This window comes from Microtus oregoni, unplaced genomic scaffold, assembly GCF_018167655.1.
Source record: "Microtus oregoni isolate MIOR12 unplaced genomic scaffold, Mior012 000012F_ref0000307, whole genome shotgun sequence".
NCBI classification, from domain to species: domain Eukaryota; kingdom Metazoa; phylum Chordata; class Mammalia; order Rodentia; family Cricetidae; genus Microtus; species Microtus oregoni.
The window spans coordinates 6244128-6272117 of NW_024543071.1; the positions used below are offsets into that span (position 1 = coordinate 6244128).

At 48.3% G+C, this 27990-nt stretch overlaps 1 protein-coding gene across 1 annotated transcript in view; it reads left to right on the forward strand.

The window, feature by feature from the left end:
• The first annotated feature begins 7742 nt into the window (after positions 1 to 7742).
• Positions 7743 to 27990, forward strand: part of Gpam (glycerol-3-phosphate acyltransferase, mitochondrial) — a 55097-nt gene continuing 34849 nt past the window's right edge. The window contains exon 1 of the mRNA XM_041661453.1: positions 7743 to 7942. The gene's annotated coding sequence lies outside the window, so the exon portion shown is untranslated. The remainder of the gene's footprint in view (positions 7943 to 27990) is intronic.

Genomic DNA, 27990 nt, shown 5'->3' on the forward strand with positions numbered 1-27990 from the left:
TCCTGACAGGCAGATATCAAAGAGGAGCTAAGAGCTCTTGCTCACTGTGAGGGCTGCTTATACAAGTGCAAGGCGGAGGAAAAAGAGCAGGTGCACGTGGACCACAGTGCAGGCACACACGGACCACAGAGCAGGTGCACGTGGACCACAGGGCAGGCGCACACGGACCACAGGGCAGGTGCACACAGACCACAGGGCAGGCACACATGGACCACAGTGCAGGTGCACACGGACTACAGGGCAGGCGCACACGGACCACAGGGCAGGCGCACACGGACCACAGGGCAGGTGCACACAGACCACAGGGCAGGCACACATGGACCACAGTGCAGGTGCACACGGACTACAGGGCAGGCGCACACGGACCACAGGGCAGGCGCACACGGACCACAGGGCAGGTGCACGTGGACCACAGAGCAGGTACACACGGGCCACAGAGAAGGTGCTCACGGACCACAGGGCAGGTGCACGTGGACCACAGAGCAGGTGCACGTGGACCACACAGCAGGCAAGGACCACAGGGCAGGCACACACGGACCATAGAGCAGGTGCACACAGACCACAGTGCAGGCGCACACGGACCATAGAGCAGGTGCATGTGGACCACAGAGCAGGTGCACATGGACCATAGGGCAGGCGAGACTCCAAGGAACAGAGACAAAGGAAGGAGAGGCCATGCAGGAGCGGCCCCAGCCTGCAGCACAGTTACAATACCATGTCCGATAGAGTGATGGTGAGTGTGTGTGCCCGCATGTGCACGAGCATGAGTACAGGGAAGGGCTGATTCCTTCCCTATGCTCAGCCACTGAACAGGACCGGCTTGAGGGAATGCTGGGGTGGACCCAAAGGGCAGCACCATGAGGCTGTCATTCAGCTGTGCTCCTGTAGCAGGTGACCTGAGGAGGGAGCAGAGTGGCGCCTCTTGTGGCTGCTGTGGCATCCACCATGTACCTGTGCATCATAGACTATGTTCTGTGCCAGGGCTGGAGACTACAGAGCTATGACGGCCATTGTTCCTGTCTCCAGGGAGCTTGTGCTCTATTGGGGAATACCAAACATGGGCACCTGAGCAGGCAAAGAGGTGTTGATTGATGGCAAAGGCAATAATAAAAAGGGGTGGGTTGTGGTGCGGTCAGATGATAGGAACAAGGTGTTCTAGGACCTCAAGAGGAAAGCTTGAGACGTTCCCATTTGGCATTAGGACAGGTGTGTGTGTGTGTGGGTGTTCTGCATTGTTTAAGGCTTTCCCGTGCCCATGACTTGTGGGGGTGGGTGTTCTGCATTGTTTAAGGCTTTCCCGTGCCCATGACTTGCCTCTACCCCTCTGGCTCTAATTGAGTGTCTCTCAGTAGCATCCTGCATGCCACACTTAGAGATTTTATCAGCCAGCATCTGACTATAAACACACCTTTGGTATTGAAGGAGCTGTGGTCACGAATGAGTCACTAAAAGCATTCTACAGAAGTGTGTGTGGCCTCTTGTGGGACTCTTCCTCCTCTCCCTTCCCACTGTAACCCAAATTGAGTTTAGGGCTTGGTACATGCTTTACCATAGCTCTCCTTTTGCCTTTTCTGAATTATAAGGGAGAGCTTCGTCAGTTGCCCATGCTGGCCCTGAACTCACTCTGTAGTTCAGGTTAGCTTTAAACTCGCAGTCCTCCAGAGAAGCTGGGATTACAGGCCTGGGCCAAGAGGCTTGGCTTCCTGCGGGACCCTTAATAACCAGAATGTAGCTAGGCTCAAACAATGAGTAAGCCATTTGCTAGCAGCCGTCTATCTACCAAGTTCTCTAGCACATGATGAAGTGGTGTGTAGGGATAGTATTTTATTCTCCCAAATTATGAACCAATAGAAAAATACACATATAAAAAAATAAAAATATATGGAATAATAACGTTGCGCCTTGAATACTCCCATCACTCACAATAACAACAAGCATCTCCTAAGACAAATTTTATTCCATTTTGACCTCACTCATCTCCCTGTTATTATTTTGGTGATAACTCCCAGATACTCTCCTTTTTCACTGGTGAATATTGAGTTATGTATTTCTGAAAGGTAACGTGTGATGCTCCTTCTTTTTTAAAATACTTCCATGGTACTGCTATGATGTGTTTGGTACCATTGAACCTCATACTCTCATCTATGTTAGAGAGGTTTAAGTTGTAATTTGTATAATGTTCCTAGTCCATTCCCTACTGTGGGTGTAACACACGTGGGACACTACAAACTTGATCCACAACTCAGCACTCTGGCAGAATGTCAAGGCGATTCTCAGGCAGGCAGGACCTGGACCACAGTCGAGATGCTTTGTTCTGGGATGTAACCTGATTTGCTGGGACCATCTTCTTAGAAACAAAGTTAATTTGCATTATTCTCCACCTACTTAACAAAGAATCCATGACACGTGAATGCTTTAACTTAAAAGCCACAGCCCTTCGGGGCCAAGAGTCCATGCTTCTGTAATAACGCTGGTGTGTTTTAGACGATCTGTGTGGTCCTGTTAAAATTTCTTGGCTAAGCTTGGCAGTGCATTTTTGTAATATCAGCCCTCAGGAAGTAGAGTCAGAAGGATCTGGGGTTCAAGAGCACCACAGAGGTAAAGACAGTCTAAAGAGGGGTTTGTACCCCTCTATCTGTCTAACTCTCAGACTACTGAAACAGTAGACTCCCCCAGTGGAATTTCCCAAACTCTCATGTTGGGAGAAGAAGGTGTAAGCTTGTGCCAGCTAAGATACAGCTTGCCCAGCATGAGACTTCACATGGCTCTGGCAACTTGAGAGCTCCTTGCAGGAGAGACACTGATGGTGATGAGACCACACATTGAGAAGAACAGTTTAGTTCTGCACGCTTCTTTTTAAACCTAACCCCAGGTCAGGACCCAGAAGACGAACTTCATGAGGAGGCCTCATGGAATCATTTTGTTCCTCTTCCCAATGTGTCCGCGTTCACTCAATTTCCCCTTTCTGCTTTTCCCTATTTAACTTTTCATTGGTCTATTGAGGATGGGAGGGAAGCCTATTAGATCCAGCTCTGATCCTAGTAGCAGCTTCATGGCAAGTTCAAGAGCAACTTGGGCTAATTAGATCCTGTTTCAAAAATAATGCAAATTTCGGAGTAGGTATTGAGAGTTGATCCTATACATCCATTTATTTTGTATCACTATTTAGACCTTTAATGTAGGGGCCATCTGACCCCACTTTGGTGACCGTAAACAGAGGGAGCATGTCAGAATCCCATGCATTCAGAAGGGCTGTGGAGAACCTCCAGCCATTTTAGGAGTTTACAATATGTCGGCAAAAAGCACATTTTGTCCACGAGAGAGAGAGAGAGAGAGAGAGAGAGAGAGAGAGAGAGAGAGAACAGGACAACCAGCAACCCCTGAGTTAGTGTGATTAATCTTGCAAATCTCTGTGGGCTTTTGGACTTGAAGAGTTGCTAGGATTTAAACAAATGAAGACTTCAGATCAGCTGACATGTCCAACTTCTCTTGACTTTAGATACATTGCAATATTTTGCAGGAGGTAGTACATGTCTGTAGTCAAGCTATCTCCATTGTCCTTAAGACCCCACTATTCCATGCTAGCCACATCAGAACCAGTTTTTTTCTACATTACTTATTTATATATACCATATTAACTCTACATTAGCTGCCTAGCGCTTTGATGCTTCTGGCATTGTGATATACTGGCCAGTCTACACATTCACTGGCAGGTGCATGTGTATGAATGTACCCCATCCTGGGTCAGTGACTATTTAGTCCACATCAAAAATTTTTGTACGATTATGTCATATGATACATCATTAGGTCCTATTATGGAGATGTCCCAAGAACGGAAGTTTGTTCACAACTTCTTGTCTGGGATGAGAGATCCATCCCCAGACAAGGCACTCAGAAGTGCTTACAATGTGGTGATTCTCCTAGTCACAAGGGATTGATTTCTCTCTTTAAGGGGTGACATGAAGCTGGGCAGTGGTGGTGCATCCCTTTAACCCCCAGCACTCAGGAGCCAGAGGCAGGTTTATCTCTGTAAGTTCGAGGCTAGCCTGGTCTACACAGTGAGTTCCAGGACATCCAGAGCTACATAGTGAGACTCTGTCTTGAGAAAAAAAAATAGAACTGATTTCAAACAAGAAGCCTGATGCATGCCCACTATCCCAAAGTCTGCACAGAGCCTCAACAATTAAAACTGAAGCCAATTGTACCTTCTCTGAAGACAACGGAACATATCTGGTTAAAGATGTGACACAGAGACGGGGGGGGGGGGGAGGTGTGTGTGTGTTCTTAGAGAGCTATTCTCATAAAGATGAGTGTCTGTATGTGTGTAGATCTAGGTGTACAGTAACACATGAATATACAAATGATTAGTGATTTGGACAGTTATACAGTGGCCGTTGAGAGAGGATGGAAGTGAGCTGGTAAGAGAGACAGAAAAGTGAGCCTAAGAACTCCTGTGGGGCCAAAAGACGGAGCACCAGGAAAAGATCACCACACAAGCCCGGAAACCTGTGCTTCATTCCTAGAATCCCTGTAAAAACCAGATGTGGTGGTGCTTATCACAGCGTGTCTGTGATGAGATGGGAGTCAAGGACAGGAGACTCAGCCAGAAGCCTGGGAGCCAGGCAGTCTGGAGTACACCGCGCAGTAACAGAAATAACCGGGGAACCCTGACTCAGGCAAGGTAAGCTGAGAACCCTCTCCCCGAAGGAGTTGACTTCTGAACCCCACATGTGTGCTAAGACAAGTGCACACACTCTCTCTCTCTCTCTCTCTCTCTCTCTCTGTCTCTCGCTCTGTCTCTGTCTCTCTCTCTCTGTCTCTGTCTCTCTGTCTCTGTCTCTCTCTCTCTCTCACACACACACACACAAATAAATAAGCAAAAGAAGTTAAAGAAACTCATAGGTGACAGCATATGGTGGCATGGGATAGATTCGAGTCACACAGTCTTGGGTTCAAGTTTCAGTTCCTCCACGTCTGTATTCGTGGTATGGGCTCGGGCAGCTGACCTCCAAGTTCTGCTTTTTCACTCTCTGAAATGATTGTGAGCTTTCGTGGGTGAAAACGTGACCGAGAAACATTGGTTTAGGTGAGTACCAAGAGCTATTGTTTCTTTACCCCAAGAAGACTCTACTGACCTATGCTGGCCCTGTTCTGAATCTACGACTGCCTCAGGCTCCAAATTTGATTTCCCAAAAGATTGCACAGCTATCCCTGAACAACAGGGCCTGAAACTAGCAGGACCACAGCCATTCCTTTAGGGAGCTTGTCTAACTGATTCTCTTTCTGATAATGGCTAGCCAGGTGCCCTTGAGTGCTGCAAGTCATGCACCTAAATAAAGTTGGCGTGACTGTGATGCAACAATCCAGGGTTCAGGATCTGTGAGCTGCATCGTGGTCCAAGGCCTTTGGTACTCACAGGGGCCACTACCTCTTCGGTCATCCTTAGTGTCAGCTGGAAAGCACTTTGCCCTGGAGACCCAACTTCAGGAGTGGCCTGCGTCCAGCCTGTTACCTGTTCGCTCCTGCTCAGCTCGGCCTCATCTCTCCCCACAGAGATTGGGTGTTTCCAGCAGAGCTCTTCCAGGGTTGTGGACTTTGGGACTGGCCAGGTGCTAAGAATGTGGAAGGTCTCCTGCAGTCCCACTACCACGCTGGCCATCTCCGGTTGATGTTTTTTGCTACATGGTTCAGTCTGGCACATCTGATCAGGTTGTTAGACAAAGAACCTCAAGGACTGGGATGCAACACTCCCGCCCACAGGCAAATTGGGAAACTGGCCTTCCAGGGTAACCTTCCTCAGATTCTTTCCGAGTTTTCTCCTGCTCTTGGGCTCTGCTGAGCCTCTTTGCCCTGTGCCTTCAGACTACCACAATTGCAGAATCTACTTGGGTACCTCCCTGCTGTTTAGGAGGTCACCTTACCCTGTCTCACCCTAATCTATAGAGACTCACCCAAAGTCCTCATGTCTCCTACTTGAACCACTAAGACATTAGGGGAAGTACTGCCCTTATCCAGCTACTGGAAGGAAGGCCACCTGGGCCAGTGACATCCAGGAATAAGACACTCACTGACTGGTATGCGAAGGGCCCCCAACTCAGAGCCTTAAGACAAGGATTTTATCCCCACTAGCCGTATGTAAAAACCTTTAGCCCCAGTCTCAACTATTTGCCCCCCCCCTTCAGTTTAGAAGAGTCGTCTTTGTTTCTTCTCACCTTGAGCTAAGCATCCTGAAAGCCAAAGCTGACTCTGGACAAGAGGAAGGAAATGTTTGTGCCTGAGGAACCAGGGTGGAAAGGATGTGGAACTTCTGGTTTCCATTCCTGGATGGGAGCCTTTGGTAAATCACTCAAACTTTCTGGCTTCCCATGGCCACCCCTTTGAAATGGCAAAATGACCCTTCATCTTGCCATGGCTGGCATGGTGGGGAGGGTGGGTATGGAAATGAGTGTGTAACCCAGCTTTATGTGCTAGGGCTCAGCTCCAGCTGTGATACTCTATCTTCACTGAGAGACAAGCCCTCCGGTAGCCAACTCTCTCACCTCTACTCCCTCTTGCCCCCCTGTGATCTTGGATAGAGAACACTTGCCCACGAGTATTCCACAATCATTACTCATAGTGGCACGGAATTATTAATCAGTGGGTAAGCAGGCTGTCACATGTTTGTAGAATGGAAGGTGAAGGCTGTGAAAGCTACGTGAAAGAAGCAATGCGTGGAGCTGGCGTGTTTATGGCAGCCTTTATGAAAATGTCTGGAACGGGAGACTCCACAGAGAATCCAGAGTCTGGCAGGAGTTCTTCTGGAGGAGCTGGTGAAGAGGGGAGTTAGAAGGGAAGTGAGTTAATTGAGAAGAGGCATCTTTAAAACTCTCTATAATAGACCAGATGGCCCTCTTTTAAGTCCTCTCAATGATCAACTGCAACATAGCCACACCAGTTAAGGGCTTATGTTCTAGAGAGTTGGGGGAAGCTCCCCTGGATTTAGCTTCTGCAGCCAGGTCACAGGGCTGGCAGGATGCAGTGCCCATTATGCAATTCCAGGCCAGCTGGGCCTCCAGAACACACCATCTTTATCATAGGTCTTTTATCTTAAAAGATCAATGCTATCTTGTAAAGAACGTGGTTGCAAAGGCTGAGTGGATGGAGAGGCCCCATCACTACATGCAGGAAAGTTAACATTAAGAAGGTACCATGGTATGCAGGTACCAGTTCAAAGGAATGAGCACCAGTCCCCAAGGTATCCCTGACCTCATCAGTGTCACCAACAGGGAGCTGCATAGCCAGGGTCCCCATGCCTGCCCTCTGTTGACCCCCACACTATTCAGCTCCACTCAAGTCTCTTTCCCAGCCCCCCAGAGGCAGTGAGAAAGAATTCTTGGCAAAGTAGACACAGCCAGGCTCGGAGCCTAGAGCCCCATGTGATGCTCAGTGCAGCCCCCCCCCCCCCCCCCCCCGCACCCCCATAGAGAATGGGCTATTGAGCTCAGAGCTTCACTTCCTGGTTAGAAAATCCCCACCAGGCAAAGCCAAGAAGACACCCCAACCCCCACTCCACCCCCGTGCAGCATCATTAAATTATAACAAGCCCTAAAACCATCTCCAGAGCCTGGGTCTGCCTCTTCTCATGCTCTCAAGCTTGCGATTGGCTGAGGAAGCTCAGCCTAGCGGGCCTTATCTCTGGCTGGTTATTATTTGATGAACGAGCCTTCCGTCTCCTCCTCTGCTGTTGCAAAACCATCCCGGGAGTGTTTGCTGCTGCCTGCCTTGCTTTTCTGGGGTCACTGCAGTGCACCCAAAGGCCTCTGGCCTCTATTCGCACAGATAGGCCCCTGGAAGAGTTTTTAAACCACCCACGTCGAGGCTGTCTTCCGCTGAAGCTGTCTGGGACAGCTTTGCTAGTCGGCTGACGGGAAATAATTCCTCAAACACCACATCAAGGACACAGGTATACTTGAGCAGCTGGGGACACGGGGACCAAGTGTCTCAGGGTACGATGACTTTAGACATGGGGGTAGGATGAGTCTGGGAGAGAAATAAAGTGGAACACAGAACAGGTAGATGAAGGTGGAGGAAGCAAGAGAGAGCTGAGAATCACGGCACTCTGTGAAAAAGCAACACTCTTGGGCAGAGGTGTTTGCAACTCGGGTGAAGTACAGGGGTGTTTGCAAGATAGCTGTTGCATGAGTTTGTCTGTGTGCACCCGAAGCAATTCTTCTTGAGGTCTAAAGAGGATGTAGACCTGCATACTCTTCAGACATCGCCGCCTGTCACCCTGTCTCAGAGGAAAGCCCAAGTACTTTCACTTGTAACATCACTAAATCTGACTTGTGACTGGAACACGGCCTTCAAATGTGCTGTTGAGGGGTAAGAACCCAAGTCCTTGTATCCGTATTTCAGCAAAATAATAGAACACAGGAGAAGCTCTGAGCTGAGCGCTTCATGCCCAAACTAGCTTCCCAGTTTGAGATCTGTGCCGGATGTGCCGTGACTGTTCCAATGCCACCATGTCCTCAATGAGACACGAGGATGGTATCTCATGCGACATGAGCTGGCATCTGGTAGAGTGCTCTGTGATTGACACTTCTACAGATGAGAGCTGGGCTCCAGGCTGGATGAAAGGCAGGTGAAAGGTCCTAAGTGTTAGACCTGGAGGTGGCTGAGGCAGGCAGGATGTGGTGTTAAAACAAAGAAAGCCACTTTATTTTAGTGGTTGAGCAGGAAAGAATTCTTTCATGCTACTTTGGGTTTTTTGTTTGTTTCTTTGTTTGAGACAGGGTTTTACTATGAATCCCTGGCTGGCCTCAGATTCACAGACACCTGTTTGCCTCTCCCTCCCAAGTGCTGGGATTCAAAGCGTGTGCCACCATGCCTAGCTACTTTGGGTTTCTTAAGTCCATCCCCAGTCCTGCATTCACACCACAGGTCACAGACTATCCATAGAGATGGCCTTTCTTGGCCACCTCTTCCCAGGTGTGCGTCTCCGGTTGTCGCAGTTCTCAAACGTTTGGGTCTAGACTGTCTCTGCTTTGCAGTCTGTGGAGGAAGGAGAGGACAGCTCTATTGTATATGTTTCTATATAAATGGCGGTGCCTCCTTGCTTTCTGTGTTCCCCAGGAGCCGCTTTTGCTGAGTCCCATTGGCCTTTCTGGGAACAGCAGCCATAGGTCTGGGGAGGTCACCAGAGTGAGTGTTGCTTTTCTTTGTCACTTAAGGGGCATGGTGGGGATGGGGGACAAGCCATGCCAGGGCTTCCCTCCACGTCTGCTTCTTCTCTGCTGTTTGGACATGTCCTCCTTCCCATGGCCTGGCCGACCTGGGTCTGCTTGCTCTGCGGGCCTTCTCCTTCACTTCTTTTCTTCTCTGTCTTGCAAAATGTATGGTCCTTGAGCCCTGTGGCCCCCCATACACACACCTCACTCTCTGCCCCTGGTCCTGGGTCTGGTCAAGTTGAAGGGTCTCATCGGGGTCTCTATGATGAGTATGTCTACCCTTTCTGCAAGTCAGGAGTCGAGGAACTTCCTCTACTGGAATGCCCCAGGTTGTCTTGTGATTGCTAGTTTCCGATCCATTGCCGGTGCCAGACAGATAGCTTTGTGCAGGCAGGGAGTGAGCTTAGCATGGCAGCCAGGTCCTGGAGCTGCACAGTTACTGGCATGCAGTATTCTCGCTGCTCACAATGTGCAACCCTGATGGAGAATCTTCTTCTCCCTGATCAGCACCCTCCACGTGCTTTGCATCAACTGACTCAAACTTCGGAATGAGCCGGGGAAGAATTGTATCGACCCATTTCGGGGATGGGCAGACTGTAAGTTAAGGAATGCACAGAAGTTAATGCAGTAAACGGAGACTTCAGAGCCCCATGACAGCACAGTGGTGTGATGGAGCAGAGAGAAGAACCGGGACGGGCATGGCAGCAGGCTAAGGGCTGAGTACAGCAAGGGCCCCACGTGTTCTGGGAACCCTTTCATGCCCATGAGCTGTGAGCACCGACTCTGTGTCAGCTTGGGAGCTTGGCTGTGAGGACATGGTGGCTACGTGCGTGAGATAAGCTCTGAGGACATGGTGGCTAAGTGGGTACGGATTTCCAAATGAAATGCTTTGGGGTCTAAGCTTCACCCTCTGTCAAGATCTGCCTTCTCCACTAGGCCCCCTCCTGCTTCCATAGACTGTCTGACCCATCTCAGTTCCTCCCAGAGAACCAGGGAGATTTCACGTCTGGCTCTGAAGTAACTAGCTAGCAATGCCAAGGCTTGGTGTTTCACACACTGTGCCTTGCCCCGGTGAACCTCATTTATCTCATGCATGGAATGCGGGGTTAAGGTCACCCTGTGCTCTGGAGCAGCATGGCCACTGGTAAGAACAGGAGCTGGGGCTGCACAGCAGGCAGCTCTGGGCTCAGCCACTCAGTCTGCTTTCTCACCCAGTTGGAGCATTCTTTGGACCCTTGACTTTGGGCTCACTGGACCCTGATGCCTGCCCTTGGAACAGTCCTGCCAGGCAGGTGATCTTGCCCTATCTCCCTCCCTGTCCCAGAGGATAGACAGTGTACAGGGTTCTCAGCCTTCCATTTCTTCCCTGGGCCTCAAGTCTAGCACCGGCCACTAATGCTTGTGGGCCCATACTTATCTGAGGTAACCCCTCTGAATTGCCCCCAGCCCCCACGCTCCCCATCCTCTACTCCCAGAGAATGTTCTTTATGTATTTGCTTCCATGCAAAGGGCCTCAACTTAAGGGACTGCTCTTGTTAATCTTACTAGAATTGTAGTAGATCACAGGAGGGAAAGGGTTATTCTGTTGTTGTTTGTTTGACTTTTTTGTCAACTGAATCCTATGTTTCTCCTTGGTATTCAAACCTTAGTTTCGCCATCTGTAAAACAGGCACAATGTTTTGTTTATAAATGACTTTGAGGACAATGGTTATGTGATGTACTTTCTGTGGTTTCAGCAGAGGGAACAGTGGAGAGAAAACCCGTTGCCCTTGCAGAAGCCGAGGCTGAAAGGGACATTGGGCATGGGCATTAAAAGCAGCAGACAAATAAACAGGCCATTTGCAACTGTGGAGAGGACAAAGGACTGGACTCAGAAGAGGGTGCGAGGCGGTCAAGAAAGGGCTGCTTGGCAAACCACAGCATTTCCATGCCTCATTTCGGGGTGGAGGGAGGGCAGCAGTGGTCCTGCATGAGCCGAAGACCTGCTCACTTTGGGGCTCAGAGTCTGTGAGCAAGAAGAGAAAGCTGGGCTGAGTGGTGTCCCAGATGCTCTTGACCCACGTCCAAGCACACGGCAAGGGAGTCATGTGACTCTCTTTCTGGTGCTTTTCTGTCCCATTTCCCCACAGCAGCCACCTGGCTTCCCTAGGAGTACCGTATGCCTTCATCTATCATCTATCATCTGCTCAGCCAGGACATTGGAGACAACACTTAGAGAAGTTGCTTAGCATAGTTTCCAGACAAAGCCAGTGGCAAGGACTCCACTGGAAAGTTACGTGATGAGAGAAGACTGCTGGCCGCAGGGTCCTGACAAGGCGAGGGGAGCCTCTTGAACGTCCTCCTGCCTTTCCTTGTACGGTCTGCCCCCTTGGTCTCTGGCATCATGCCAACTCTCTCCATCTCCCTTTCCTTACCTGGGGCCTCGCTCCTGCCTTTAGCAGTCTTTGAGTCACTCCCTGCCCATTGCTTCCTGGGCACAAGGTGTAAGAAAACTTCCCAGGGGCCTGGATGCTTAGGCAAAGGTGTCCCAAGGAAACAGTTCCTGGGAGGATGGAGCAGTGCTGTGGTCTAAGACACAGAGCACTCAGCACTTGGATTCTGGGTTTTAAAACTGCTCATTGGATGGGGCCCTCTGAGGATCAGAAGTTGAGAAAGGATCAAAGATGCTATGCAGAGAAACGGAACACCAAGAGCGTCTCCAAAGGCAGTTCAGACCGCACGTTATACTCCATGGTAGTCCCCGGCTTCTCCCTCCACTCAGAAGAAGAAAGTGACAGTACCATTGCAGAAGGAGTCCATTGTCAAGGCTCAGCTCCTGAACCTGATTCCCCCCTCCCCACATCAGTGACATCCAGTTCAATTCAGATGTGGGGTGGGGTTCTGGGTGTCATGCTGGGTGTGACAATGAAAGTCCTCTGTCACCATTCCAGAGCCTCAGTAGGAGCCCCCACAGCAGCAGGCCCATTCCCCGCTTTCCTACCCATCCTGCTGCCTCATGGCTTAATTTGGAAGCTTAACTTTATCTCCACCCAGAATGGGGGTGTGACTGTATATGGCAGTGAACCCCCTGCCCCACCCCAAAAGCAGCAAACAAAAAGCCTAACCAAGCTAAACAAAACAACCCACCACCACCAGCCTCATCCTCTGCTCCATCTGAATCTCGAAAGTTTCTTTGTGAGCCCTTGAACTAGCCTTCCCTGCAGAGGAGGGGTGGTTGCTAAGGATGGGAACTCTTGAACACTGCTGGTAACTTTGTGTATCTTGAATCAGTTTCAAATAGCAACTTGGAAGAACTAGGGCCTGGGAAAATGGGCACTTTAGCCTTGACAATGGAAACTAAAGGACCAGGCAGCAGCAGAAGGCTGACTTCCCCTCCCCTGGTGTTACTTCTATCTGGGCCTCTGCAGGGACTTGCAGGAGATGCTGAGATTTGTTTACAAGGCTGCAAGCACCTTGCAGCAGTCTTAATCTCATCTTGTTCCTTCATGCTTAGGATGAATAGGATGAACAGGATGGGGGTACCCCCAAACCAGGCAGCACAGCGGGCACCCTTAGATCATGGAATGTGCCATGGGTCTGCTAAGCATCACTCTGGGCCTTTAGTACTGTGTTCCTCAGCACCCCCTTGGTAGGCCAGTGTCCCTGCCGACCTCTGACTAGACCTGGAACACAGCCACAGGCAGTCACACCACTGAAGGAATGCACAGCCCAGAAGAGGGGACAGGTCATTAATAGGAAACGGATGTGACATTGCAATGTGCAAAGTGTGACTGTGGAAGTGCAGTGTGTCCACAGGGAAGCCATGTCGCTTGTGACTCCTGCTCCTCTCTCTGCCCTTGTCTCGGTGTATCTTCTTCAGCTGAGCCTCTAAGCTACTTCTCCAGCCTCTCTCCTGGCTCCTAAACACTCTCAGAACCACACAGGCAGCTGATAAATTTTCCAGTGAACTAACAATAAAATTGTGTGTGTGTGCAGGTGTGTATGTGTGTGTGCAGGACTGTGTGTATGTGTGCAGGACTGTGTGTGTGTGCAGGACTGTGTGTGTGTGTGCAGGACTGTGTGTGTGTGCAGGACTGTGTGTGTATGTGTGCAGGACTGTGTGTGTGTGTGTGCGGGACTGTGTGTGTGTGTGCGGGACTGTGTGTGTGTGCAGGACTGTGTGTGTGTGTGTGCAGGACTGTGTGTGTGTGTGCGGGACTGTGTGTGTGTGTGCGGGACTGTGTGTGTGTGTGCAGGACTGTGTGTGTGTGTGTGCAGGACTGTGTATGTGTGTGCAGGACTGTGTGTGTGTGTGCAGGAGTGTGTGTGTGTGTGCAGGACTGTGTGTGTGTGTGCGCAGGACTGTGTGTGTGCGTGCAGGACTGTGTGTATGTGTGCAGGACTGTGTATGTGTGCAGGTGTGTATGTGTGCAGGACTGTGTATATGTGCATGTATAGACTGGAGGACAACCTCACATGTTCTTGCTCAGGCAGTATCCACCTAGTTTCTGAGACAGAGTTTCTTACTAGGACCCAGGACTTGCCCCTTAGGGGGGACTGCCTGGACAGTGAACTCCAGGAATCTACCTGTCTCTGCTAGGAAGACAGAATTACACCCAAGTGCAGAATTACAAGTGTGTGCCACCACACCCAGTTTTTGACCTGGGTGCTGTGGTTGGAACTCGGGTCCTCATATGAGGTGGCAGATACTCTGCTGGCAGCTATCTCCCAGACCCCAGCTTCCCCTAATTGCAGGTTTTTAGTAGAGCTAAACTAATTCAATGGAAGGATTTTCCCCTTCTGAGTTTGTCTTTCGTGCTTGTTGGGTAGGAAAGCATTCTCTTTTTAATCAGTTGATGGTGTTTGTCCATGGACAGTTGACATTTAGTTTAATATAATGGCTGCACACAATTAAAAACCTAGACCTGCTTTTGTCTCGGCATCATGGTTACTCAGCAAGTCTTGTCCAACAAACTGCCTGCTTGTCACTAAGGCTAGCAACAATGTCCAAACCCAAGCAGAGCCCCCTGGAGTGGATTTCACAGCATCTGAATCCCAGACTGGCTGAGTGGCAGGGACTAAGTTAAATTTTATCACTTCCTAAGACACTTGGCTGGCTGTGGCAGTTAGACCCTTAAATAGAATCTATCATGTTCTTAGTGTCCCAGGCTCCTGTATGTTTAATGCCTTGAGTATCTGCTTTCTGGGCCAAACTCATAAAATTCTAAAAGGGAACTATCCATCTCAGACAGAAGCTGCAGTGGAAACAAAAGCCTTTGGTACCCGGCGTTATCAGGCTGCTCAATTTTTCATTGGTGTTTCAAGGTAGAAGGAATTGTGTTAACCCAAGTTGTCACTTCCCCTTAGATGCGCTTCGCTTAGACATTGTGGTGAGAGCTGCCCGTGCCCTGGCCTAGCTTGACCTATAGGCAGGCTCCTCTGTTCCCCTGCTGAGGTTGGGGAGTCAGGGGATCGTTAGATCTGCTCTGGGTACACACGGGGTCAGAAGACATCTGGCTATCTCACTATTTTCAGTATGGTCCTGCCCTCCTACCAGGGAAAAGAAAATGCCCACCAGGCAACTCAGATTTCAATAATTGCCATTGTAGTGCTCAACTCATTGAGCTATAGCTGCATGTTTCTGGGTTAGATGCGGTTTACAACAAGCTGCTCTCACTCGGCCGAGATGCTCATCTGCCAGGTGGGTTAACCATGCTCAGCTGCACAGAAAGAGCTCACACTCGGACTGAGAGCTGTTTGGGGTGCGCTGTGTCAACTTTCCTCTCTCTGTCTGACCGCATCTCTTCCTCGGGACTCAGCACACCTCTTAGCACGTACCATGGTGGGGAGAAGGTGCAGCCTGTTGATGATAATGCTAATACAATGGACTAATCTGTTCTAGAGGCATCTACTTTCTGGAAGTTTCTATCGTAATCTATGTGACCTTTGGCTTCTACTATTTTTAACTTGCCCGATTAGCTATTAAAAGTTCTCTGTGACTTTATTCCCATGGCTGATCAGCAACCCAAGCCAAGGGAGGGGTGGGAGCGTGGGGAGCAAGAAGCAGCAACAGTCTGCAGGTGAGGATGGATGTCTGGAGCTGCTGTCTTCTGGAACCTTCCTTGGACGTCTATTCCGAGCTGTCCAGACTGGTGAGCAGCAGGCGCTGTCTGTTTGAACTAACATCGCTGTGGCTGACTTCCTAGGCCCCTTCCCCAGCAGAACCTTCCCCACTGCATTGTCTCTCCAGTAGCTGCCATCTGCTGGCTGCTCAGGGGGGCATATGCCTGCAGTGTGGTGGGGTTCATCAGGGGTGTTCCCATTAAACTGGAACATCACATATGTATACAATGTATCTTGATTATAACCACCCCCACTCCTTCCTTCTGACACCCCCTTGCTCCCCTCAATGCAAGTATCTCCCTAAGAACAGCAAGTCTTTTTCAAAATAATTTATAACCCACTGAGGCCCGCTAGTGCTGCCCATATGCAATGGGTGTGGGGTCATCGTCTGGGAACCCACGCAAGGAAAAGTGATCCACCCTTCCCCAGAATCACCAACTGCCAATAGCTCCTCAGCTAGGGGTAAGGTCTTGGGAGCTCCTCCTGGCTTAGTGCTGGAATTTTAATTAATTACAAATTAATTAATTAAGCGAGACAGGGTCTCACTGCGTAGCTCTGCTTCCCTCTGCCTCCTGAGTTAAAGGTGTGCTCCATCCCACCTGGTTCATGCGGAGAGCTTTCAGCTGGCTTCATCTTGTGCAAGGCACCTCATCTGCACAGGCGCAGCAGCCTATGTGTCTAACACTTCTCCCCAGCTTCCTGCTCTTACTATGCCCACTTCCTTGAGCCTTGAGTGTGCAGGGGAGTGTTTTCAGAGTGCTGACCTGGGCCTTCCTTGTTGGGGTTTTTTCTCTCTTTGGAAGAAGCTTCTCTGATGCACTGACTTGCGAAAGTCATTGCTCACTGCTCACTTAGGCTCACCGCTTGCTAATGCATGCAAGCGACAAGGGACCAAGAGCAAGGGTCCTCCTATGGGTGCCACCAGATCTCGTCCTCCTGGGGTACCGACTGCTACCACCTCCTCTGAATTCTAAGCGTAGCCAGGGCAGAGGCCATGCCTTGGACAGCATGGTGGGTGCTGTGTCAACACCTCTGTGGAAAGGGCCTTGGTGTTTGGAATCCTGGCTTGGAGAGAGACATGGTGACCCAGTAAGATGGACTTCAGAGTAAGGATGTGTGAACCTGTGTTCCTCTCCATCAAGGGCTCTGGAGACCTGGAGATAGCAGTTCTGGACAAAATGAGCTCTCACTCCATCTCCAGGCTTGCCAGCTGCTACTCGGCTCATCTTGGGAAACTCAGGTCTTCTTTCCGACTCTTGGATGCCCATTAGAACCGAGAAGTCCCTGGCAGGGTCCATCCTTGCTTAGAAAATAGTGAAATAATATAACACATGGGGAGCACACAGCTGATACCATGGTCCTGCTGGTGCCGAGGACTGGACGGACATCCATGGTCAATCACAGCTGATACCACGGTCCTGCTGGTGCCGAGGACTGGACGGACATCCATGGTCAATAACTGTACTATTTTTGCTTGTTTATTTTATTGAAAAGATTTCATACAAATATTCTGACCATGTTTTCCCCTTCCCCAGCTCCTCCCAGATCCTCTCTATCTCTTCACCTCCCTACCTCCCCAACTCTACACTGCTATGTTAATGTAGTGGTATGAAGGAGAACGGCCTCTGGCCTCCGTGAACTCATGTTTGAATACTTGGTCCCATTTGGTAGAACTTTTTAAGGAAGGATTAGGAGGTGTGACCTTGTTGGAGGAGGTGCTGGGGGCAGGCTTGGAGGTTTTAAAAGATACTTGCAATTCCCGGTCATCTCTTCTGCCTCGTGGTTGAGGGTCAAGATGTGAGCTCTCAGTTGTTCTTTTGTTCCACCATCATACACTCTAAGTCTCTGAAACTGTAAGCCAAATTAAATGCTTTCTTATAGAAGTCACATTGAGGTAATATTTTATCACAGCAATAGAAAAGTAGGAAAGACACTTAAGTAGCAGCTATCTGCAGTAATAAAGATATGGCAAACACACAGTTAAAAGCTCAGGAGGTAGCTGGCCGGGAGGTAAGAGGTGACTCATTGCTGATAAGAAAAGGAGCTTGGAGAAGGGACAGTTGAGGAGGTTTCCCAGCACTGAGTGCTGAGTGAGGACAGAGCTGGCGTAGCTGACATCTCTCTTGCACACTGGTTCCTGAAACTGCTTTATTGTTCAAACACTGAAAACCCATGTTTAGAAAACTGCATAAAGTTGAGGAAAATAAAGCTAAGATCCATGTGTAGTTCTCCATGAAGAGAGCTTGTTTCATAGCTGCTGCTATTGGGGGGGGGGACTTCTTCAGGGTCAGGAAAATTATTGCTTCCCTTCATATGTCTCTAAATTATCCCAGAGAGGGGATCTAATTCTCCATCTCAGCAGGAAGAAGAGACTAAGTACTACACATCACATACACACACACACACGCAACCATCACACAGATCACACACTCATATAAACATCACACATACTTGCCACACAGATACACCACACACACAACTACACATACCATACACATAGCACACATACATTACAGATACATACTATATGTCTCATACACATATAGACTACATATACTATGTGCAAGTCACACAAGCCATACATGTCACACATGTACACTATGTGCACCATGTACACATCACATAGACACACTGTAAATACCACACATGCATGCCAAACATATCAGATGTACACCGTGTACACACTATACACACTACATACATACTACACATACATACCATACCCATGTACATATCCCACATGAACACCATACACATACCACAGAAACATTCCACACATTTCACACACATATAGACCACACACACACATACCCCACATATACCATACCACACAGACACACATATTACACAAATACACACATTCTCCCCCAGCACCACCCACTCCCTTTCTGCATGCCACATATACTTCATACATTCACTCAATCTCATCCATTAATTCATTGCCTCTCAAAGCAGAGTGCCCATGGGGGACAGGCCCTTCAAAATCCAGCCCAGAGCTGTGTTGCTTATGTCCAGCCAGCACTATAAAAACACATGCTTTGTCCCTTCTCTCACCATCTGTGTTCAGCACAGATCCAAGGAACTGGTGAACGGTCTTTTGCAACAATGCTGATACTCAGGGTTGAGAGCCACTCAAAGGGCCGAACAAATGAACACAAACAACAGAGCTTCTCAATGAGGTGGCAAGAGATGCATCTGGGCTGGCTCACGGCTACGGTCCTGACTTTGCTTGTGACTCGGGATGACTTTGCTTGTGACTCGGGATCTGCCACTCCTAAGTTTGCTGGGGAAAGACCAAAGTGTCCAGGCTCACTTGGGAGAGGTAGTGCTTAGCACAGTGACTGCTAGCACTCCTCCCCTCAATGGAGACTCCTGGTGTACCTGTGTAAGCAGCTGATTGAAGGTGCTGGCATGAGACATCAAGTCTAATTACATATGAATGAAATCTTGGCCAAAGGAAGTAAACGGAGTTAATCTCCACTCTGATCCTAAATGAGGGTTACATTATAGTGATGACCATTGTCCAGTGCAGGCCAGGCTTCAGCACAGCCCACTTCCTGTCAGAACTCTGCCTTCTATTTACCCTCCCCGACTAACCTTTTACCTGCCTGCTGCATTGCTTATCTCAAAAGACTCACCAAGCACAGGTCACATGCTTAATGCTTTTCTAACACGCTATCTGTTCTCTCTCTCTCTCTCTCTCTCTCTCTCTCTCTCTCTCTCTCTCTCTTTCTCTCTGTGTGTGTGTGTGTGTGTATGTAGTCTCTGTGTTCATGTGTATGTGCAGGAGCTAAATGTTGAGGTCGGGTGTTTTCTCTATTATTCTTCACCTTGTTGTCTGAGACAAGGTTCTCCCGCTAAACCTTTTCAGCTAGACTGGCTGTCCAGCACACCCTGAGCTCCCCAATTCAGCTGTCTAGAATGAGGACTTCAAAAAGGAAAGGTTAGTTGTAGCCCATGGGCCAATCCCTGCCCGCCACCTGCTTGGTAAATAAAGTTGTGTTGGCACAAAGCCCCATTGATTTGCTTCTGTATTTTCTGTGGCCTCTTTCACATGACAGGATTGAGCAGTTGACATGAAGACCATATGGTTAGAAAAGCCCAAAATAATGGCTATCTGGTTCATTAAAAAATAATATACTGACTCCTAACTTAAAGTATTAGTGTTGGACTCAGTCATGCTGGAGTTCAAATGGGGCTTTGGTTTCTTGTTAGCTGTGACATTGGGGAAGATGCACAGTCCCTCTATGGAGCTGGCATCTACTCAATGGGGATGATAAATGCCTCCTTTGGAGGGCTCTGGGAGGATTGAGGGTGACTGTATTTATGAAAATCTACACCACGTGCCTGGCACCAAGTAAGTCTCAGTAAGTGGTAGCTCTGAGGGGCATTCACTCAGACGTTGAGCAATGTGAGCGTAGATGACTGCTCACTGCACAGCATCTGCCCTCGCTGAGCTTGCATTCTGCTGGAAGCAAGCAAGGGAAAAGAACAGGTTAATTTTAGACAGTGGCAAGTGGTGAAAATAAAACAGAATGACATCGAATAAGACAACAAGCCTGGGACAGAAAGGGCAAGTGGAGCTAAGAGCTAAAAATAAGAATGAATCAGCAATCCAAATACTCGCGGAGACATCATCCTGGCAGGGGCAGCCAGACTCACAGGGTTCTGAGCCAGATGAGCCTAGACTGGCTCCAGAAGAAGGGTGGCATTGAGGGAGGGGAGAGTGGCAAGGGGCAGGTAAGGAATGACAGACAGGGGTAGAAGCAGGTGAGAGCCTGTGCCCTGGGGAAGGGGCACCACTCAGAATCAGGGAAATTTGAGACAGGGATGGAACAGAGTGAAAGCAGGCCTGTGGCCTCCTTTGTAGGAAGTACTATTCCTCCTTGATGCTGGCATGAGTCACGGCTGGAGCCAGAATGAGCATGGGGCCTCACAAGCCCCCCCCCCCTTAGCTCAGCCATCTCCTGGGGCTTTTCTCCATACAGTGCCCTAACTCATCTGACAAATCTTTAGGACAAGCCAGCAACTCTTTGAAATCGCTCTTTATCAGGAATCTTAGTGCTTCTCCAGGTAGAGCACTTAAGGGACTTATCAGTTAACGTAATCTTAAAGCTTCCAATAGTTTCCCCGCAACAGAAGACCACCAGATAAGCATTCATGGCTCTGGTTCCCCAAATTAGCATTTCTATTTTGTCTGAATCGCCAAACAGGCGTGAAGGGCCTATGTGATAATATTTTACCTGTATGAGGTTTAAAGAAAGCATCAGATACCGTCAGTTACCCCAGCTGCCCCACAACCGCTAATAATAGCCCCGCAGTGGCCAGAGTCACAGAGAGCAACTGTATATTCTGCCTGGAAGGGACAGTGCGCTTTTATTGTTGCCGGGACAGAAAGTCTGACAGAAGCAGTTCACAGAGACAGGGGCTGCTCCGTCCTGGCTCACAGCTGCGGAGGGTGCCTGTGGAGGGTGCCTGTGGAGGGTGCCTGCGGAGGGTGCCGTTCACCCTAGGGAAGGTGTGGTATCTGACTGGCTCAGCTCATTGACATCTCGGTGCATCAGGAAGTGGAAATCTCAGTGGTGGAATGAGGCTGGGCTAAACATCTGAAGGCCTCTCCCGTGGCTTACATTTAACAGCTAGGCACTGGGTGACAATAGTTCCAGAACATTCTTCAAAGCACCACCAGCTGGAACCAAGTGTTTAAACACATGACCCTGTGGGGGACGATTCACATTTGACCGCAATCCCTACCTTCTGATTTAGATAACGTCTCCTCTTCTTTATCTTGTCTTCTTCTCCATCATCTTCACCATCCTCAGAATGATTCTTTACTGACATATGGATGATCTGCTTTTTGTCACTTTAACGAAGTACTCAAGGCAGGCTAATTTAATGAAGAAAAGAGGTCTAATGTCATTCAAAGTTCTGGAGGTGTAAGGTTAAGGGACCACATAAGGTGATGGCATCCTTGCTGGCAGCCTCCTGTGGTGTCACATGGCAAGAAACATGGAGGCTATGTGTGAACCTATGATCCCTTCCTGCCAGGAGCCAAGGGTGGGCTCTCCCTCTTGGTGCCTTATATAACCCTATTCACTTCTCTAAGGCCCTACTTCTAAATATCTAAATATTGTACTTCTCAAACACCCCCATCTCAGTTACAATCCCTGAAAGCAATTGGGACTGATTCCTGGATCAATTTTCTAGTTCTCTTAAAGGTACAATACAGTATCTATTATATATCAGGGCCTGTCTCAGAGACCTATGTTTTTTTCTTGGATTTTTGAGACAAGGTCTTGTTATATAGCTCAGACTGGCCTCGCAGTAATCCTCCTACTTCAACCTCCTGAGTGTTTGGATTATACACATACCATATTTTAACTCTAAGCCCTTACAAGTATAAATTAGTATTATTATAAGCTTTGCTTTACAGATGCAAAAAGGGGAATAAGTGAGAGAGTGAGGGAGGGGAGATTGACAGTTATACTATAGACAGATGATAGATGATGATAGATGGAATTAAAAACAAATTGCATAACTGCATTTACATCAACATTCCTTCACAAAATACGGACATGTGGTTGGTCAGTCTTAAGTATGAGTTCAGAATAATTATACTTTTGGACATGTCAGAGCAGCAGCTATGCCTTGCTGTAATCCTAATTAATAACAGGATACATGTATGTTCCACCATGATTGTAGAGTAATAAAGTTTGCTAGTCACATGTTGAGGTCAGGCAGTTGATTGTTCGGCTTAATTACAATCTGCCGGAGAGTCACTCTGGTTAAATACATAAGGTTAATTAGCTACATAGGCGATTTTATTTTAGGTATATTACCATTACTTAAAATTCACACAGTGTTCATGGGCTTGTCCCAGTTCTATGGAGCTAGGAATCAACTGAGTCTTACCTCTGAGAGGCTGAAATTCCACTCATTCCTGTGTTTGATCAATTGCTGAGGCGTTAGACAATCATTAATTGTTGGTTTAGACTGTATTTGTGCAGTAGTTAATGGGCAAGTGAACTACAGATTTAGATGGGCCACGCTAAGGACCCCACTTGTGAATGACCTAGAGAAAAACCAACCTCCCTCGCAGTGACATCTATTCGCCCACCTGTTGACTGAAGTTCCTCAGACTTCTATGACTCTTGTGTGTCATTTACACGTGACTCAGGGGAGTATAGCAGGGGCATGGCAGCAGAACTGCAGAGAGCCTTCGGATGCAGTAACTGCAGTGTCGTTGATAAGTGGGGGCACGCTGTATCACAGACAGAAATCAATGTGCAATGAGATGGACGTATTCTTCCCCCGGGTGACTAGCTGGCTTTGTGATCCAGCAAGTGGTGGGGTGACAAGAGCGACCGGAAAGGGAACCAAACCTCACTGTACCTACAACTTTGGATAAAGGAAAACCCATCCCCCAGGATCTGCTTCTGTGTTAGGAGATGACTCTCTTACATGATGGGTGGCAGCAAGACCAGATCTGACGATATTTACATTTTCCTTTGTGTCTGATTTGCGTGATGAGATGCACACATTCTTCACCTTGAGTGGCAGTTGTTTGATGACCGACTCTACTTTGGAAACCTTTTCTTTGGGAAATTGGTAAGTTAAAAATCAAAGACATTTGCATAGAGCATGTTTCTAATGCTCAAGTTTCCCAAAAGAAAGGCTTTGAACTTTTCTCTGTTTTTGAAAGTAATAAAACCAAATTTTCTCAGAAGTACATTAGAAAAAAGTGTTAATTAAATTTGGTTGATCTTACTCTCAGTTAGACTTAATGAGTGAAGTCCCAGTTTTCTTTGAACTCATCAGAAACAGAAAACATGCAAAGTAGTTCTGACCTTCTGATACTGAGAGAAGGACAGTGAGAAGACCATCTCTGGCCACTTCTAGTTTTTCCTTTAAATACTTAAAAAGTCTTTTTGTAATTATTGGATCTAAGTGTGTTTAGCTCCCATCCTCAACTTGGCTTTTGTTCATCGCTGACATTCTCATCCAGTGGTTCTCAACTTGTGGGTTGAGACCCTTTTGGCAAAAATATTTACATTATGATTCACAACAGTAGCAAAACTGTTGTTATGAAGTAGCAATGAAAATGATATAATGGTTGGGGTCACCACACAGGAGGAACTGTATTAAAGCATTAGGAAGGTTGAGAACCACTGTTTTGGTCCATAGCCTCCGGCCGCTCACCTTGTATACTTGCTCACTTCTGGGGATCCAGCACCTACTCTCATTACATTACTCTACTTACATTGCTTCCATAACTCTGACCCAGATGTTGCTGGGGTGTGGAGGCAACCCATTGGGGTGGGCTGGCAGTCAGAGCAGGAAGCTGAGAGCTCACGTCCTCAGCCACAGGCACGAGGGTAAATGAGTGAACTGGAGGTGGTGTAAGGCTTCCACACGAGATGAGCTTCCTCCAGCAAGGCCGTGACACCTAAAGCACCCACAACGATACCACCGACTGGGGACAGAGTGTTCAGATGCCCAAGACTGTGGAACCATTTCTCCTTCACACTAGCGCTAAAGGCCAAAGCAGCTAAATTCAGAGAAAGGATGAGAAGAAAATGAGGATAGGGACCTTGATTAAGGCAAACTTTGACACAGAGTAGAGAATATATTTAAGACATTTGAATAAATTTTAGTAAGTTGGAGTAGGGATAAGTGTTCGACATGGCCTGTGTTGTCTTTTTAAATGTTTGTTTTGGATGATGTGAGGAGAGGCTGCTTGAAAAGGCAAAGGGTGGCAGGACTAGACATGGGGACCCCAGCAGTGAGCTGCTCTGCCTCCCAGATATGCGATGGCGGCTCAGGTTAGGCTAGAGTAGGAGGAGAGAGAAAGAGATGAGTGATGTGTTCTGGGGAACTCAGGAGAGAGCACAGACGGGGCTTCGTGTTGGGTGGTCACAGGAAGAAGTCTAAAATGGTGCCTGTGTTTCAGGTCTGATAAGTAGAGTGTATGGGGTGGAACCGAGGAGAACCTTGAGCCAGCAGAAGACGTGGAGAGAAGTATATCCAGTGGTAGAAACGAATTTGGGAGGGTGTGGCTTTTTGCATCAATGGAAGGGGGTTTTCCTTATACTCAGCTTCAACTTGCTCCTTACACTCTGAACTCATGCAGGAGTCTACAAGGTTCCTTTGGAGGTATTCTGTTCTCCTGGCACCCTCTGAGAGCAGATGCCTCGTCTCCATCTCTGTCAGCATCTTACATTCACCAGAAAGCTTACCTAGTATCTTTCAAGGACAAATGGCAAGTTTCAGAGACACAGTCTTAACAATACTTAGGAACCGTTTTTCCTAAACCAAGTGCCGTCTTCAGAGGTGCAATGACCTGGTTCTGAGCAAAGGTGAGGACACACCTGCGTGCTGGCGTGTGCAACACTGGCTAGAGCTCCTCAATTTCTTCACCCCAGATTAAGGCCTTTGCTTTCTCAGCCCAACCAGAATTGCCACTGATTGTTCTGGAGATCAACTGGGCTGTTCCTTTCCCCACATGCTTGGTGGGATTACTGTAGCTAGTAAAGTATGAATAGGCTGATATGTAGATGAAGAGGTAAGGTCATCTTTCCCCAGTCTTGACAATCAGTGAGGTGCCTGTCAATACATGATTTCCTTCTGCTTGGCTCACCCAGTGATCTTCATGAGCACAGCCCTTGTAAGAACCATTTGCCAATACACATGCAGAATCGGCCTATATTAACCTCTGTTATCTTAACACTTGGAGTCACTTGTTGCTGCAGTCAGTTTATCCTGACTGACCCAGAGGCATTCTTGCCAGAAAACAAACCTGAAAGATTTATGTGAACTTTGGAATTTTGGAGAAAAATCTTTGTTGGAATCCAAGCTCAAGAGAACAGGATTCTCACTTATGGCCCTGAGAATTTCACAAGGAATACGTTTCCCAAGTGGAGACCAGAACTCTCAAAGAACTATGGTTATATCCACAGCACATCTTTACTCGGTATAATGATGGCTGCCATTGAGGAAATCCCACCCATGGTTCACACTGTGCTAATGATTTTGTATACATTATTTCCATTCCCAAATAATACAAAGAGTAAGTGAACATTAGAGAATCAACAACCCAGGTGGGTGAATTGGGGGTCAGAGAGGGGTAAAGCAGGGGCACATCCAGTAGGGGAAGCAGGCTCTTTGTCTCCACATCCCTCACAGAATGTTCAGACTTTCTGCTATAAGGGTGTGTTCATGCGCGTGTGCGTGTGTGTGCCAGTGCTGCTCTGCACTGTTCAGGCTGAGGGTCATCTCAGGCTAAGGACATCACATCCCAGCCCTAGTTAGCAGACTATGTAAGATTTATGGCCATGTGTTCTAGAGCCAGACATCAAAGTTCCCGTGGGGGTCCCGCCACTTAACATTTACTTGACCTGACCTTCCCTCTGTGCCTCAGTTTCCCTCTCTGGAAGTAGGTGTGTAAATAGTTCCTAGCCTGTGTGGCTGTGGGAAGGACAGCAGATTCGTTCTCCTTCCCCCTGCCTCCCCCCATGCTTTTCCTCATTGAGGAAGTGATGGGTCCGGCTTCCCTGCAGCTTGTATTTTGCTCATGGGAAGGCCAGGCAGTGTTTCAATTGCCGAGAGAGGGAAAGGCAGGCTCTGGTCCTCTTGCTCACTGTGCTCGGGATGTAGCAAGTGCTGGAGAGAGGGAGATTACAGAGTGGCCGTTCTGCCCACCAGCTCTTGCACTGCTAAGGTGCCCCGGGCAGGCCCCTGGGGACATCAGAGCTGCCGAACCACTGCCCACTCCTCCTTCCAGACTGCTCACAGCGTTAGACCTGTCTGTCAGCTCTTACCTAATCTAACAAGGTGAGGGAGATGCAGACTCCACCATGACATCCGTATCATGTGTCACAATTTAAAGTTTTCAAAGAGCTGCAGCTTACAACACCTTGCTCGCTCTGGTCCTGACTTTCTTCTACTCCTCCTCTGCAACTTCGTTCTTCCTTAGCCTCACTGGCCTTGGCTCAGATCTCCAGCTGTCGTCCCTCTGGGCTTTGGAATGTTTCTTTGGCTTCTGGTCAGGTATTTTCTGTGGTCTTTTTAGAGGGAGGTCATTTTCACCGTGGGCAAGTGTGGAGCCCTCCACCTAGAAATGCTCTCTGAATGTTACTAGGATTTCTGGTTCTCTGGGAGTCTCAGTTCTGTGGTGCTCATTGTATGATTTAGGTGAGACAGAGTAGTGCATAGATGATAAGCAAAGGCGATTATAGAACAAGGCTGAGAGTGAACATGAGCAAAGAGGCCATCGAGGAGTTCTGAGATGGATCCTGATATCCTTCTTTTATCTTTCCTGTTTTGTTTGTCACCTCTCATCCTTCTTCCCACTCCTGTGTGTCAAGGTCCACTAAACTTTCCACTCTCCAGGACCAGACCATGATGACTTTTCAGTTTCTACCACCAGCCCTTACCTAGACAGGGGAATGCTGCACCGGATGAGAGGGCCCTCATCTCTGAAGCACAGTTACATCCCTCAGTTTGCTTCTCAGTGTCTGGGCTGTGCTGAATTCTGCCCCCACCCCCCCTTCAGACAACTTTCCTCTCACACCATCCAGCTGAACTTCCAGTGAGAAAGTGGAGCTCTCTTGAGCTTGTCTTGTTGCCAAGAGACCCCAGTCAGGCAGCTTCTTGTTCTTTCTGTGTTCTATCACAAACTGCAGCTGCTTGGCCTCCCTGATGGCACAGCTAAGTCTGGGTATACTCTGAGCAGAGAGGAAATAGCTTTCATTCCATAAGCGTGAGCTAGCTTGGCTTTTTAAAGACACACTAGCTAATTTCTCTATTACCGACTGCTCACCCTGCTTGCCTATAGTTTCTCTTTCACACTATGTCACCACCCTGAGGCCCAGCTAGTGGCTGGTGGCCTTGGAGTCCACCTAGTCTCTGCCTTGTTTTCTTCCTGAATTGTGAGCCTTGTCCCTCACCCTATCAGCTAGGCACTATGCCATGCCAGGAAAGGGTTCCCCAAAGTCTGACTGACCATTGCTGACGGGTTAGAGGACCACACTGAAAGACTGTGGCACCAACCTGCCTTGCCACGTGGACCCTCCCCCATTCAGCGTACACAGTCATTAACGCTGGCCTTGTGCACCTTAGACCATTATCTTCCGCTACAGTTGGCTTCAGTATTGGGGACTTTTGTTTGCCTCTGTCTGTCTTCTCATTCTTAAAGGAGGCTCAATGTCTGACACCTGAGACTAGAAGTTTACTGGACACTATGTTGAGTAAATGTTCAGACCATTTCAAAACTCGGAAGAAAATACTGCTTGAGGCTGAGTGAGTGGTTTCTGGCCATTGGCTGGGACCACTTTTCATGGTGTAGCACTTTGGAGGATCCTGAATTCTCTAGGAGCCAGACCAGTCATTATTCTGCTCTGAATTGTTTGGATTTGAAGTGTTATTATTTAAACCAATAAGGATATGATGGGTACATCAGTACAAAAATATCATGTAGTCAAGCTGTTTTCAGCCAGCACCATGCTTAACATGGAAATCCTCCTTTGAGTTTATTTGGAGCTTAATCTACATATCCATTCCCTGATGATGCAACTTTCAGCAAAAGTGAGGTCCCTGAAGCACTATGAATGTGCTCAAAGTGAGTGAGGGATGCTCGATCCCCTATGGCCTGAGATCATTTCTAAAAGATGGCGTCCACCCCTTC